Source organism: Durio zibethinus, chromosome 16 (assembly GCF_047325235.1).
Source record: "Durio zibethinus cultivar Kanyao isolate XHJ-2024 chromosome 16, ASM4732523v1, whole genome shotgun sequence".
Taxonomy (NCBI): Eukaryota; Viridiplantae; Streptophyta; class Magnoliopsida; order Malvales; family Malvaceae; genus Durio; species Durio zibethinus.
Genome location: NC_143177.1, coordinates 9,683,913 through 9,694,317, shown reverse-complemented (window position 1 = coordinate 9,694,317; position 10,405 = coordinate 9,683,913). Strand labels below are relative to the sequence as shown.

At 21.2% G+C, this 10,405-nt stretch overlaps 1 pseudogene; it reads left to right on the top strand.

Annotated features, from left to right (window-relative positions):
* The first annotated feature begins 8,323 nt into the window (after nt 1–8,323).
* On the top strand, nt 8,324–10,097 carry LOC111298238 (LEAF RUST 10 DISEASE-RESISTANCE LOCUS RECEPTOR-LIKE PROTEIN KINASE-like 2.5; annotated as a pseudogene).
* The last annotated feature ends 308 nt before the right edge of the window (nt 10,098–10,405 follow it).

Genomic DNA, 10,405 nt, shown 5'->3' with positions numbered 1-10,405 from the left:
CAATTCATATAAACTTATTTAGAATAAAATGATACTAATTTAATAATATTTCAAAAATTAATAACCAAGAGATTTAAAAAATAAATCTATTCATCAAACAGTTTAAACAGTTAAGACTATTTGAACAATTATCTATTTTAAATCGTTATGGCTTTTTTTTTTGTCATAAAATAATACTAATTATTAATATTCTAAAAATTAATAAGTAAGTGATTTAAAAAGTGAATCCGTTTACCAAATCAGTTCAAATAATTATGGCCATTTCAACAATTATCTATTTCAAATCGTTATTACCTTTTGTTTGTCATATAACAATTCTTTTTTATCATACAAGTTTATTCGAAATAAAATAATACTAATTTATTAATCTTTCAAAAATTAATAAGTAAGAGATTTAAAAAATAAATCTGCTTACCGAACTAGTTTGAATATTATGACTATTTGAATAATTGTATACTTCAAATCATTATAACCTTGTGTTCTATTTTAAAATAATTATTTTTATTCAAAAAAACTTATTTGAAATAAAATAATACTAATATAATAGTATTTCAAAAATTAATAACAAAGATATTTAAAAAATAAATTTGTTTCTCAAACTAATTCTAATAGTTAAGACTATATGAACAATTATCTATTTCAAATCATTTTTGTTGTGTCATAAAATAATTTTTTAATTCATACTAGCTTATTCAAAATTAAATAAAATGAATTTATTAGTATTTCAAAAATTAATATGTAAGGAATTTAAAAAATAAATTTATTTTCCTAACCAGCTTAAATAATTATGACTATTTGAGCAATTATCTATTTCAAATCATTATGACTTTTTGTTTTGTCATAAAACAAATATTTTTATTCATATAAGTTTGTTAGGAAAAAATTAATCATATATTAATATTTCAAAAATTAATAAGAGATTTAAAAAATAAATTTGTTTATCAATCCAATTCAAATAGTAATAACTATTTCAGCAATTATTTTTTTTAAATTGTTATAACTTTTTATTTTGTTATAAAACAATAGTTTCTATTCATACAAACTTATTCGGATTAAAACAATACTAATTTATTAATATTTTGATAATAAATAACCAAAAAAAAAATATATATATATATATATTTACTGAACTAGAGCAAATAGTCATGACTATTTGAATAAATATTTAGTCGAAATCATTGGGACCTTTTGTTTTAGCATAAAAAATTATTTCAGTTCATAGAAACTTATTCAAAATAAAATAATACTAAGTTAATAATATTCTAAAAATTAATAATTATGAGATTTAAAAAATGAATATGTTTACCAAACAAGTTTAAATAATTATGACTATTTCAATAATTATCTATTTGAAATTGCTATAACCTTTTGTTTTGCCATAAAATGATTTATTCTATTCTTACAAGCTTATTTTGAAAAAAAATAAGACAAATTTATTAATATTAAGACAATTAATAAGTAAAAGATTTAAAAAATAAATTTGTTCACTGAACAAGTTCAAATCTTTATGACTATTTGAACAATTATTTATTTCAAATTGTTATGACTTTTTGTTTTGTCATAAAACAATTGTTTTTGTTCATACAAGGTTATTCATAATAAAATAATATTAATTTATTAATATTTCAACAATTAATAAGTAAAAAAGTTAAAAAATAAATATATTTTTCGAACAAGTTCAAGGAGTCATGATTATTTGAATAATTATCTATTTCAAATAAAAGTATGCTAATTTATTAATATTTCAAATATTAATAAGTAAAAATCTAAAAAGTAAATATGTTTTCTTAATACGTTTAAATAGTTATGACTATTTGAAGAATTGTCTATTTTAAATCATCATGACCTTTTGTTTTGTCATAAATCAATTATTTCTGTTCATAAAAGCTTATTTGAAATAAAACAATACTAATTTATTAAATTTTCAAAAATTAATAAGTAAAAGATTTAAAAAATAAATCTGTTTACTAAGTGAATTTAAATAGTTATGACTATTTGAATAATTATTTATTTCAAACTGTTATAATCTTTTGTTTTGTCATAAAACATTTGTTTCTATTCATAAAATAATACTAATTTATTTATATTTTAAAAATTAATAAGTTAAAAATTTAAAAAATAAATTTGTCTACCGAACAAGTTCAAATAGTCATGTCCATTTAAACTATCATTTATTTTAAATTGTTATGACATTTTATTTTGTTATAAAACAATTGTGTATACTTATACAAAATTATTCAAAATAAAATAATAATAAATTTTAATATTTGAAAAATTACTAAAAGATTTAAAAACTAAATCCATTTATGGAACCAGTTCAAATCGTTATGATCTTTGTTTTGTCATAAAATAATTGTTTTTGTTCATATAAGCTTATTTAGGGTAAAATATTGCTAAATTAATAAGTAAAAAATTTAAAATATAAATGTGTTTGCTGAATCAGTTTAAATAGTTAAGACTATTAGAACAATTATCTATTTCAAACCATTCTGACCTTTTATTTAGTCATAAAATAATTTTTCAATTCAGACATGCTTATTTGAAATAAAATAATACTAATTTATTAACATTCAAAAAATTAATACATAAGAAATTTTAAAAAATAAATATGTTTATTAAACAGTGCAAATAGTTATGACTATTTGAACAATTATCCATTTAAAATAAATATGACCTTCTATTTTATCATAAAATAATTGTTGTAGTTCATAAAAGCTGATCCAAAATAAAATAATATTACTTTATAAATATTTCAAAAATTGATAAGTTAGAGATTTAAAAAATAAGTTAGTTTATTAAGTCAGCTCAAATAATTATGGCCATTTGAGTAATTATCTATTTTAAATCGTTATGAAATTTTGTTTTGTCATAAAACAATAGTTTTTATCATAATGCCTATTTGGAATAAAATAATACTAATTTATTAATATTTCAAATATTTATAAGTAGGTGATTTAAAAAATAAATCTGTTTATCGAACCAGTTTCTATTTGAACAATTATCTATTTTAAATCATTATAACATTAAGTTTTATTATAAAATAATTGTTTTAGTTTGTATAAGCTTATTTGAAATAAAATAATACTAATTTAATAATATTCCAAAAATTAATAACTAAGAGATTTGAAAAATAAATTTGTTTGCTAAAATAGTTCAAACAGTTAAGACTATATGAATAATTATCTATTTCAAATCATTATGACCTTTTGTCTTGTCATAAAATGATCGTTTCAGATCACGCAAGTTTATTCAAAACAAAATAAAATTAATTTATTAATATTCCAAAATTTAATAAGTAAATGATTTAAAAAGTGAATCTGTTTATCGAATTAGTTCAAATAATTATGGCCATGTCAATAATTATCTATTTTAAATTGTTATTCCCTTTTGTTTCATCATATAAGAATTCTATTTGAAAATTCAAGCTTATCCAGAATAAAATAATACTAATTTATTAATCTTTCAGAAGTCTATACGAGATTTAAAAAATAAATCTTTTTACCAAACTAGTTCAAATAGTTATGACTATTTGAACAATTGTAACCTTCAAATCTTATAACCTTTTGTTTTGTCATAAAATAATTTTTTTGTTCATACAAGTTTATTCGAAATAAAATAACACTAATCTAATAGTATTTCAAAAATTAATAACTAAGAGAATTAAAAAATAAATTTATTTATCGAACCATTTCAAATATTTAAAACTATATGAACAATTATCTATTTTAAATTATTATGACCCTTTGTTTCTTCATAAAATAGGTTTTTTTTTTGAATTTATACTAGCTTTTTTGGAATAAAATAAAATGAATTTATTAATATTTCAAAAATTAATAAATAAGAGATTTAGAAAATGATTTTGTTTACCTAAACAGTTTAAAAAATTATGACTATATTTCAAATCATTATGACATTTTGTTTTGTCATAAAACAAATGTTTTTGTTCATAGAAGTTTGTTGAGAATAAAGTAATACTAATCTATTAATATTTTAAAAATTAATAAGAGATTTAAAAAATATATCTATTTATCGAACCAATTCAAATAGTTATAAATATTTAAGTAATTATTTATTTCAAATCATTATGACTTTTTATTTTGTTATAAGACAATAGTTTCTGTTCATACAAGCTTATTCAGATTAAAATAATACTAATTTATTAATATTTTGACAATTAATAAGTAAAAAATTAAAAATAAATAAATATGTTTACCAAACTAAATTAAATAATCATGGCTATTTGAATAATTATCTATTTTAAATTGTTATGACCTTTTGTTTTGTCATAAAAGAATTGTTTCAATTCATATAAGCTTATTTAAAATAAAATAATACTAATTTATTAATAATCCAAAAATTAATAATAAAGAGATTTAAAAAATAAATCTGTTTACTGAACAAATTTAATTATGACTGTTTGAATAATTATCTATTTGAAATAGCTATTACCTTTTGTTTTGTCATAAATTTTTTTTTTCTATTCATCCAAGCTTATTTCAAATAAAATAATATAAAATTATTAATATTCAGACAATTAATAAGTAAAATATTTAAAAATAAATCTGTTTACGAAATAAGTTCAAATCGTTATGACCATTTAAGCAATTATTTATTTCAACTTGTTATGACTTTTTGTTTTGTCATAAAATAATTATTTATATTCATATAAGTTTATTCATATTAAAATAAAATTAATTTATAAATACTTTTACAATTAATAAATAAAATATTTAAAAAATAAATATAATTACTGAACAAGTTTAAATAATCATGACTATTTGAATAATTATCTATTTCAAATCATTATGATATTTTCTTTTATAATAGAATATTTGTTTCAGTTTATATAAGCTTATTTGAAGTAATATAATATTAATTTATTAATATTTCAAAAAATAATGAGTAAGAGAATTAAAAAAAAGAGTATGTTTAACAAAAAAAGTTTAGATAGTTATGACTATCTTAATAATTATCTATTTCAAAACATTATGACAATTTGTTTTGTCATAAACCAATTGTTTCTATTCATAAAAGCTTTTTTGAAATAAAATAATACTAATTTATTAAATTTTCAAAAATTAATAAGTAAAAGATTTAAAAAATAAATTTATTTAACGAGTAAGTTCAAAAAGTTATGACTATTTGAGCAATTATTTATTTCAAATTGTTATGACTATTTGTTTTGTCATAAAATAATTATTTCTATTCATACAATTTTATTCAAAATAAAATAATAGTAATTTATTAGTATTCTAAAAATTAATAAGTTTGAGATTTAAAAAATAAATCTGTTTACCGAACAAGTTCAAATAGTCATGTCTATTTGAATTATTATCTATTTCAAATCGTAATAACATTTCGTTTCATCGTAAAACAATTGTTTTTATTTATGCAAAATTATTTAGAATAAAATAATATTGTTCTATTAATATTTTGATAATTAATAAGAGATTTAATAACGAAATATATTTACAAAAACAGTTCAAATAGTTATGATTATTTAAAGAATTATCTATTACAAATCGTTATGACCTTTTGTTTTGTCATAAACCAATTGTTTCTACTCACAAAAGCTTTTTTGAAATAAAATAATATTAATTTATTAAAATTTCAAAAATTAATAAGTAAAAGATTTGAAAAATATATCTATTTACCGAGTAAGTTCAAATACTTATCACTATTTCAATAATTATATATTTTAAATCGTTATAATCTTTTGTTTTGTCATAAAATAATTATTTCTATTCATACAATTTTATTCAAAATAAAATAATACTAATTTATTAATATTCTAAAATTAATAAGTTTGGGATTTAAAAAATAAATTTGTTTACCGAATAAGTTCAAATAGTCATGTCCATTTGAACTATTATCGATTTCAAATCGTAATGACATTTTATTTTATTGTAAAATAATTATTTCATGCAAAATTATTTAAAATAAAATAATATTGATCTATTAATATTTTGATAATTAATAAGAGATTTAAAAATGAAATTTATTTATCAAAACAGTTCAAATAGTTATGACTATTTGAACAATTATCTATCTCAAATCTTTATGATCTTTGTTTTGTCATCAAATAATTGTTTCTTTTTATACAAGTTTATTCATATTAAAATAATACTAATTTAATAATATTCCAAAAATTAGTAGGTAAGAGATTTAAAAACTAAATGTGTTTATCGAACCAGTTTAAATAGTTAAGACTATTAGAATAATTATCTATTTCAAATCGTTTTAACCTTTTGTTTTGTCATAAAATAATTATTTCAGTTCATACAAGCTTATTCAAAGTAAAATAGTACTAATTTATTAACATTCAAAAAATTAATGAGCAAGATATTTTAAAAAAATAAATTTGTTTACTAAATAAGTTAAAATAGATTTGACTATTTGAACAATTATTTATTTAAAGTGTTATGACCTTTTGTTTTGTCATGAAATAATTGTTTCAATTCATAAAAACTTATATGAAATAAAATAATTCTACTTTATTTCAAAAATTAATAAGCAAGAGATTTAAAAACTAAAGTTGTTTTTTCAAACCACTTCAAATAGTTATGACTATTTGAACAAATATCAATATCAAATAGTTATGATCTTTCTTTTCTCATAAAACAATTGTTTTTTATCATCAAGCTTATTTGGATAAAAATAATACTAATTGAATAATATTCTAAAAATTAATAAGAGATTTAGAAAATAAATGGTTTGTCGAACCAGTTTAAATAGTTAAGATTATTAGAGTAATTATCTATTTTAAATCATTTTAACTTTTTATTTAGTCATATAATAATTATTTCAGTTCGTACAAAGTTATTTGGAATAAAATAATACTAATTTATTGACATTCAAAAAATTAATAAACATGAGATTTGAGAAAATAAATCTGTTTACAGAACAAGTTCAAATAGTTATAACTATTTCATCAATTATTGATTTAAAATCCTTATGACCATTTGTTTTGTCATAAAATAATTGTTTTATTTTATAAAAGCTTATCAAAAATAAAATAATACTACTTTATTAATATTTTCAAAATTAATAAGCAAAAGATTTAAAAAATAAATTAATTTATCCAATCAGTTCAAATAATCATAACCATTTAAACAACTATCTATTTTAAATTGTTATTACCTTTTGTTTTGTCATAAAACAATTATTTTTTAGCATACAAGCTTTTTCAAAATAAAATAATACTACTTTATTAATATTTTAAGAATTAATAAGAGATTTAAAAAAAAATTATTTGCTGAACCAGTTCAAATAGTTATAACTATTTGAACAATTATCTATTTCAAATTGTTATAACCTTTGTTCTATCATAAAATAATTATTTCTATTCATATAAGTTTATTCAAAATAAAATAATAATAATTTAGTAATATTCTGAAAATTAATAATTATGAGATTTAAAAAATAAATTCGTTTACCGAACTAGTTCAAACAATTAAGACTATATGAATAATTATTTATTTCAAATATTTATAACTTTTTGTTTTGTCATAAAACAATTATTTCAACTTATACAAGCTTATTCGGATTAGAATAAAATTAATTTATTAATATTTGAAAATTTTATAAGTAAGAGATTAAGAAAATAATTCTATTTACAAAACCGGTTCAAATAATTATAACTATTTGCATAATCATTATTATTTTTTGTTTTATCATAAAATAATTATTTTTGTTAATATAAGTTTATTCGAAATAAAATAATATTAATTTATTAATATTTGAAAAATTAATCAATAAGAGATTTAAAAAGTAAATCTACTTGACAAACCAATTCAAATAGTTTTGACTATTTGAATAATTATCTATTTCAAATTATTATAACTTTTTATTTTGTCATCAAATAATTAGTTCTATCTATACTCTATTATTTGAAATAAAACAATGCAAATTTAATAATGTTCTAATACTTGATAACCAAACAAAATTAAAAAATAAATGTAATTACCAAACCTATTCAAATATTTAAGATTATATGAATGATTATTTATTTCAAATCATTATAACTTTTTCTTTTGTCATAAAATAATTATTTTATTCATACAAGTTTATTTCGATTAAAATAATACTAATTTCATAATATTTTAAAATCTAATAAGTAAGATATTTAAAAAATAAATTTATTTATCGAATCATTTCAAATGGTTAAAACTATTAGAATAATTATATACTTTAAATCATTCTGACATTTTGTTTAATCATAAAATAATTGTTTCAATTCAAACAAGTTTATTCAAAATAAATTAATACTAATTAATTAATATTTCAAAAATTATTTCAAACTTTTATATTTATTTTTGCCTTTAATTTGCTGCAAATATGTCTCAAGGTTTCAGGATCCTTCCCCTTGCTAGGCTACTCACAATCTTTTTGTCTATACAAGTTTGGTGTGTTTGTTCAGCAGCGACGATAAGAAAATCCCTAGAATACAACAAACTATTTCATTGTGGAATCATCCAAAAGCTCGGTTATCCTCTTCGGCAACGGGGTAGGCCAGAGTATTGTGGCGAACAGGGATGTGAGTTATGCTGTGAGGGTGGTAATCCCACGATTACAGTTAGTTCACAAAATTACCTAGTTCTTGTATTCAATTTGTCCCTTCGATCTTTCAATGTTGCTCCAATGGATAGTTCTTATAATGTGTTTTGTCCCCGGCACCTCGTCAACACCTTTTCGAATCTTAGCCCTTTCCACACAGCTCCGAGTACCAAGAACATAACACTTTATTATGATTGTCCAACGAATGCAAATCAGTTGATAGGACTTTCAAATCATCAGTTCAATTGCACCAAGAATGGAACTGACATCATGGGCTACTTCGTGGCCACATCTGCCTTTTACAACCTCTCAACTGCAGCAAAGGATACGTTGAGATCATGTCGTAGCAGTGTTATTCTTCCAGCATTTACTTCAATTTTCCAGGTTTTGGAAAACAACCCAAGTTCAGCAACTCTGCGTGTGACCCTTGTTAATGGCTTTGGGTTTCTATGGAGTGAAAATGATTCCCTTTCTGGTATGATTGCCAACAGAACAAGAAATACATTAATAATCTGCGTTGGAGTTTTCTTTATAAAGGTAAATTACCTGATGGCCGATTGGTTGCAGTAAAAGTCCGCAGTGAATCCAAGGTAAGTGGAAAGGAAATTGTTAATGAAGTAGCTAGCATTAGCAGAACCTCCCAAGCCAATATAGTGGCATTCGTCGGTTTCAGCTATGAGATCTCAATAAGAGATCTAATCTGCGAATTCATGCCCAATGGCTGGTTGGATAAATTCATTTGCCATTGAATAAATTCATTTGCCATTGAACATCTCCGGATAAATCCCGTCAACTAGGGGTGAAAACATTGTATGACATCGCAATCGGCATTGCTAGAGGATTAGAATACTTACATCAAGGTTGTAACACTAGGATTTTACACTTTGACATAAAGCCACACAATACCCCCTAGATGAGAGATTTTGCCACAAAAATTCGGTTTCGATCTTGCAAAATTATTTGAGTGGAAGGATAGTACTATTTCTACCATAAATGCTAGAGGAACTATTGGATATATTGCTCTGGAGGTATTTTGCCAAAGTTTCAGAGTAATCTCTCGTATCCGATGTTTATAGCTATGAGATGATAGTCCTTGAAATGGTTGGAGAAAAAGAAAATATTCATAATCCTACTAGTAAAGCGAATTTTTCTTTATGGATTTACAAGCGACTGAAAGAAGCAAATTTGAAACTTAAAGAAATGACAATTGAAAATGAAGAACTAACGAGAAAGATGATCATAGTGAGTTTGGGTGCATTCAAAGTAATCTATCGGATCGACCATCAATTACGAAGGCAAAGAGATGTTACAAGGAAGAATTGAATCTGTCAATTCCACCAACACCTTTCCTGTTTTCTCCTCCAAGATCACCTGAAAACTCGCAAGCAACATCTTTGCTCGCACGATCAACTCACATGGATGACAATGAATATAGTTCATCTAGTGTATGAAAAAAAGTATGTGTAATCAGACCCAGCTAGTGAACTTCTTAAATCATATTCAGTACTAAATTCATGGCTGTCAAATATCTGGCTACAGTCTCCAATATATGTTCTGCTATTTGCAAGTTGAATTTGGATATATTTCAAGAATCTAATAAATTTCAAACTTCGGGGATTAATTAAAATTAGAGAGAATCCCTATGCACAGTTCAAACCCTTGGAACAAACTTGCCTTCGGGAACTGCTTTGAGTCAATATTCCTATTTGAGACAAAATTCTTAACAGCAATAAGCATTAATCAAGAAGCATTTAAGAAACTGAATGGAGGCATGTTTACTACTTATATTATAACAAGGCGGCAAAACAGCTGTTAGTTTTATCAAATGGAAGGTGATCACCAAAGAATA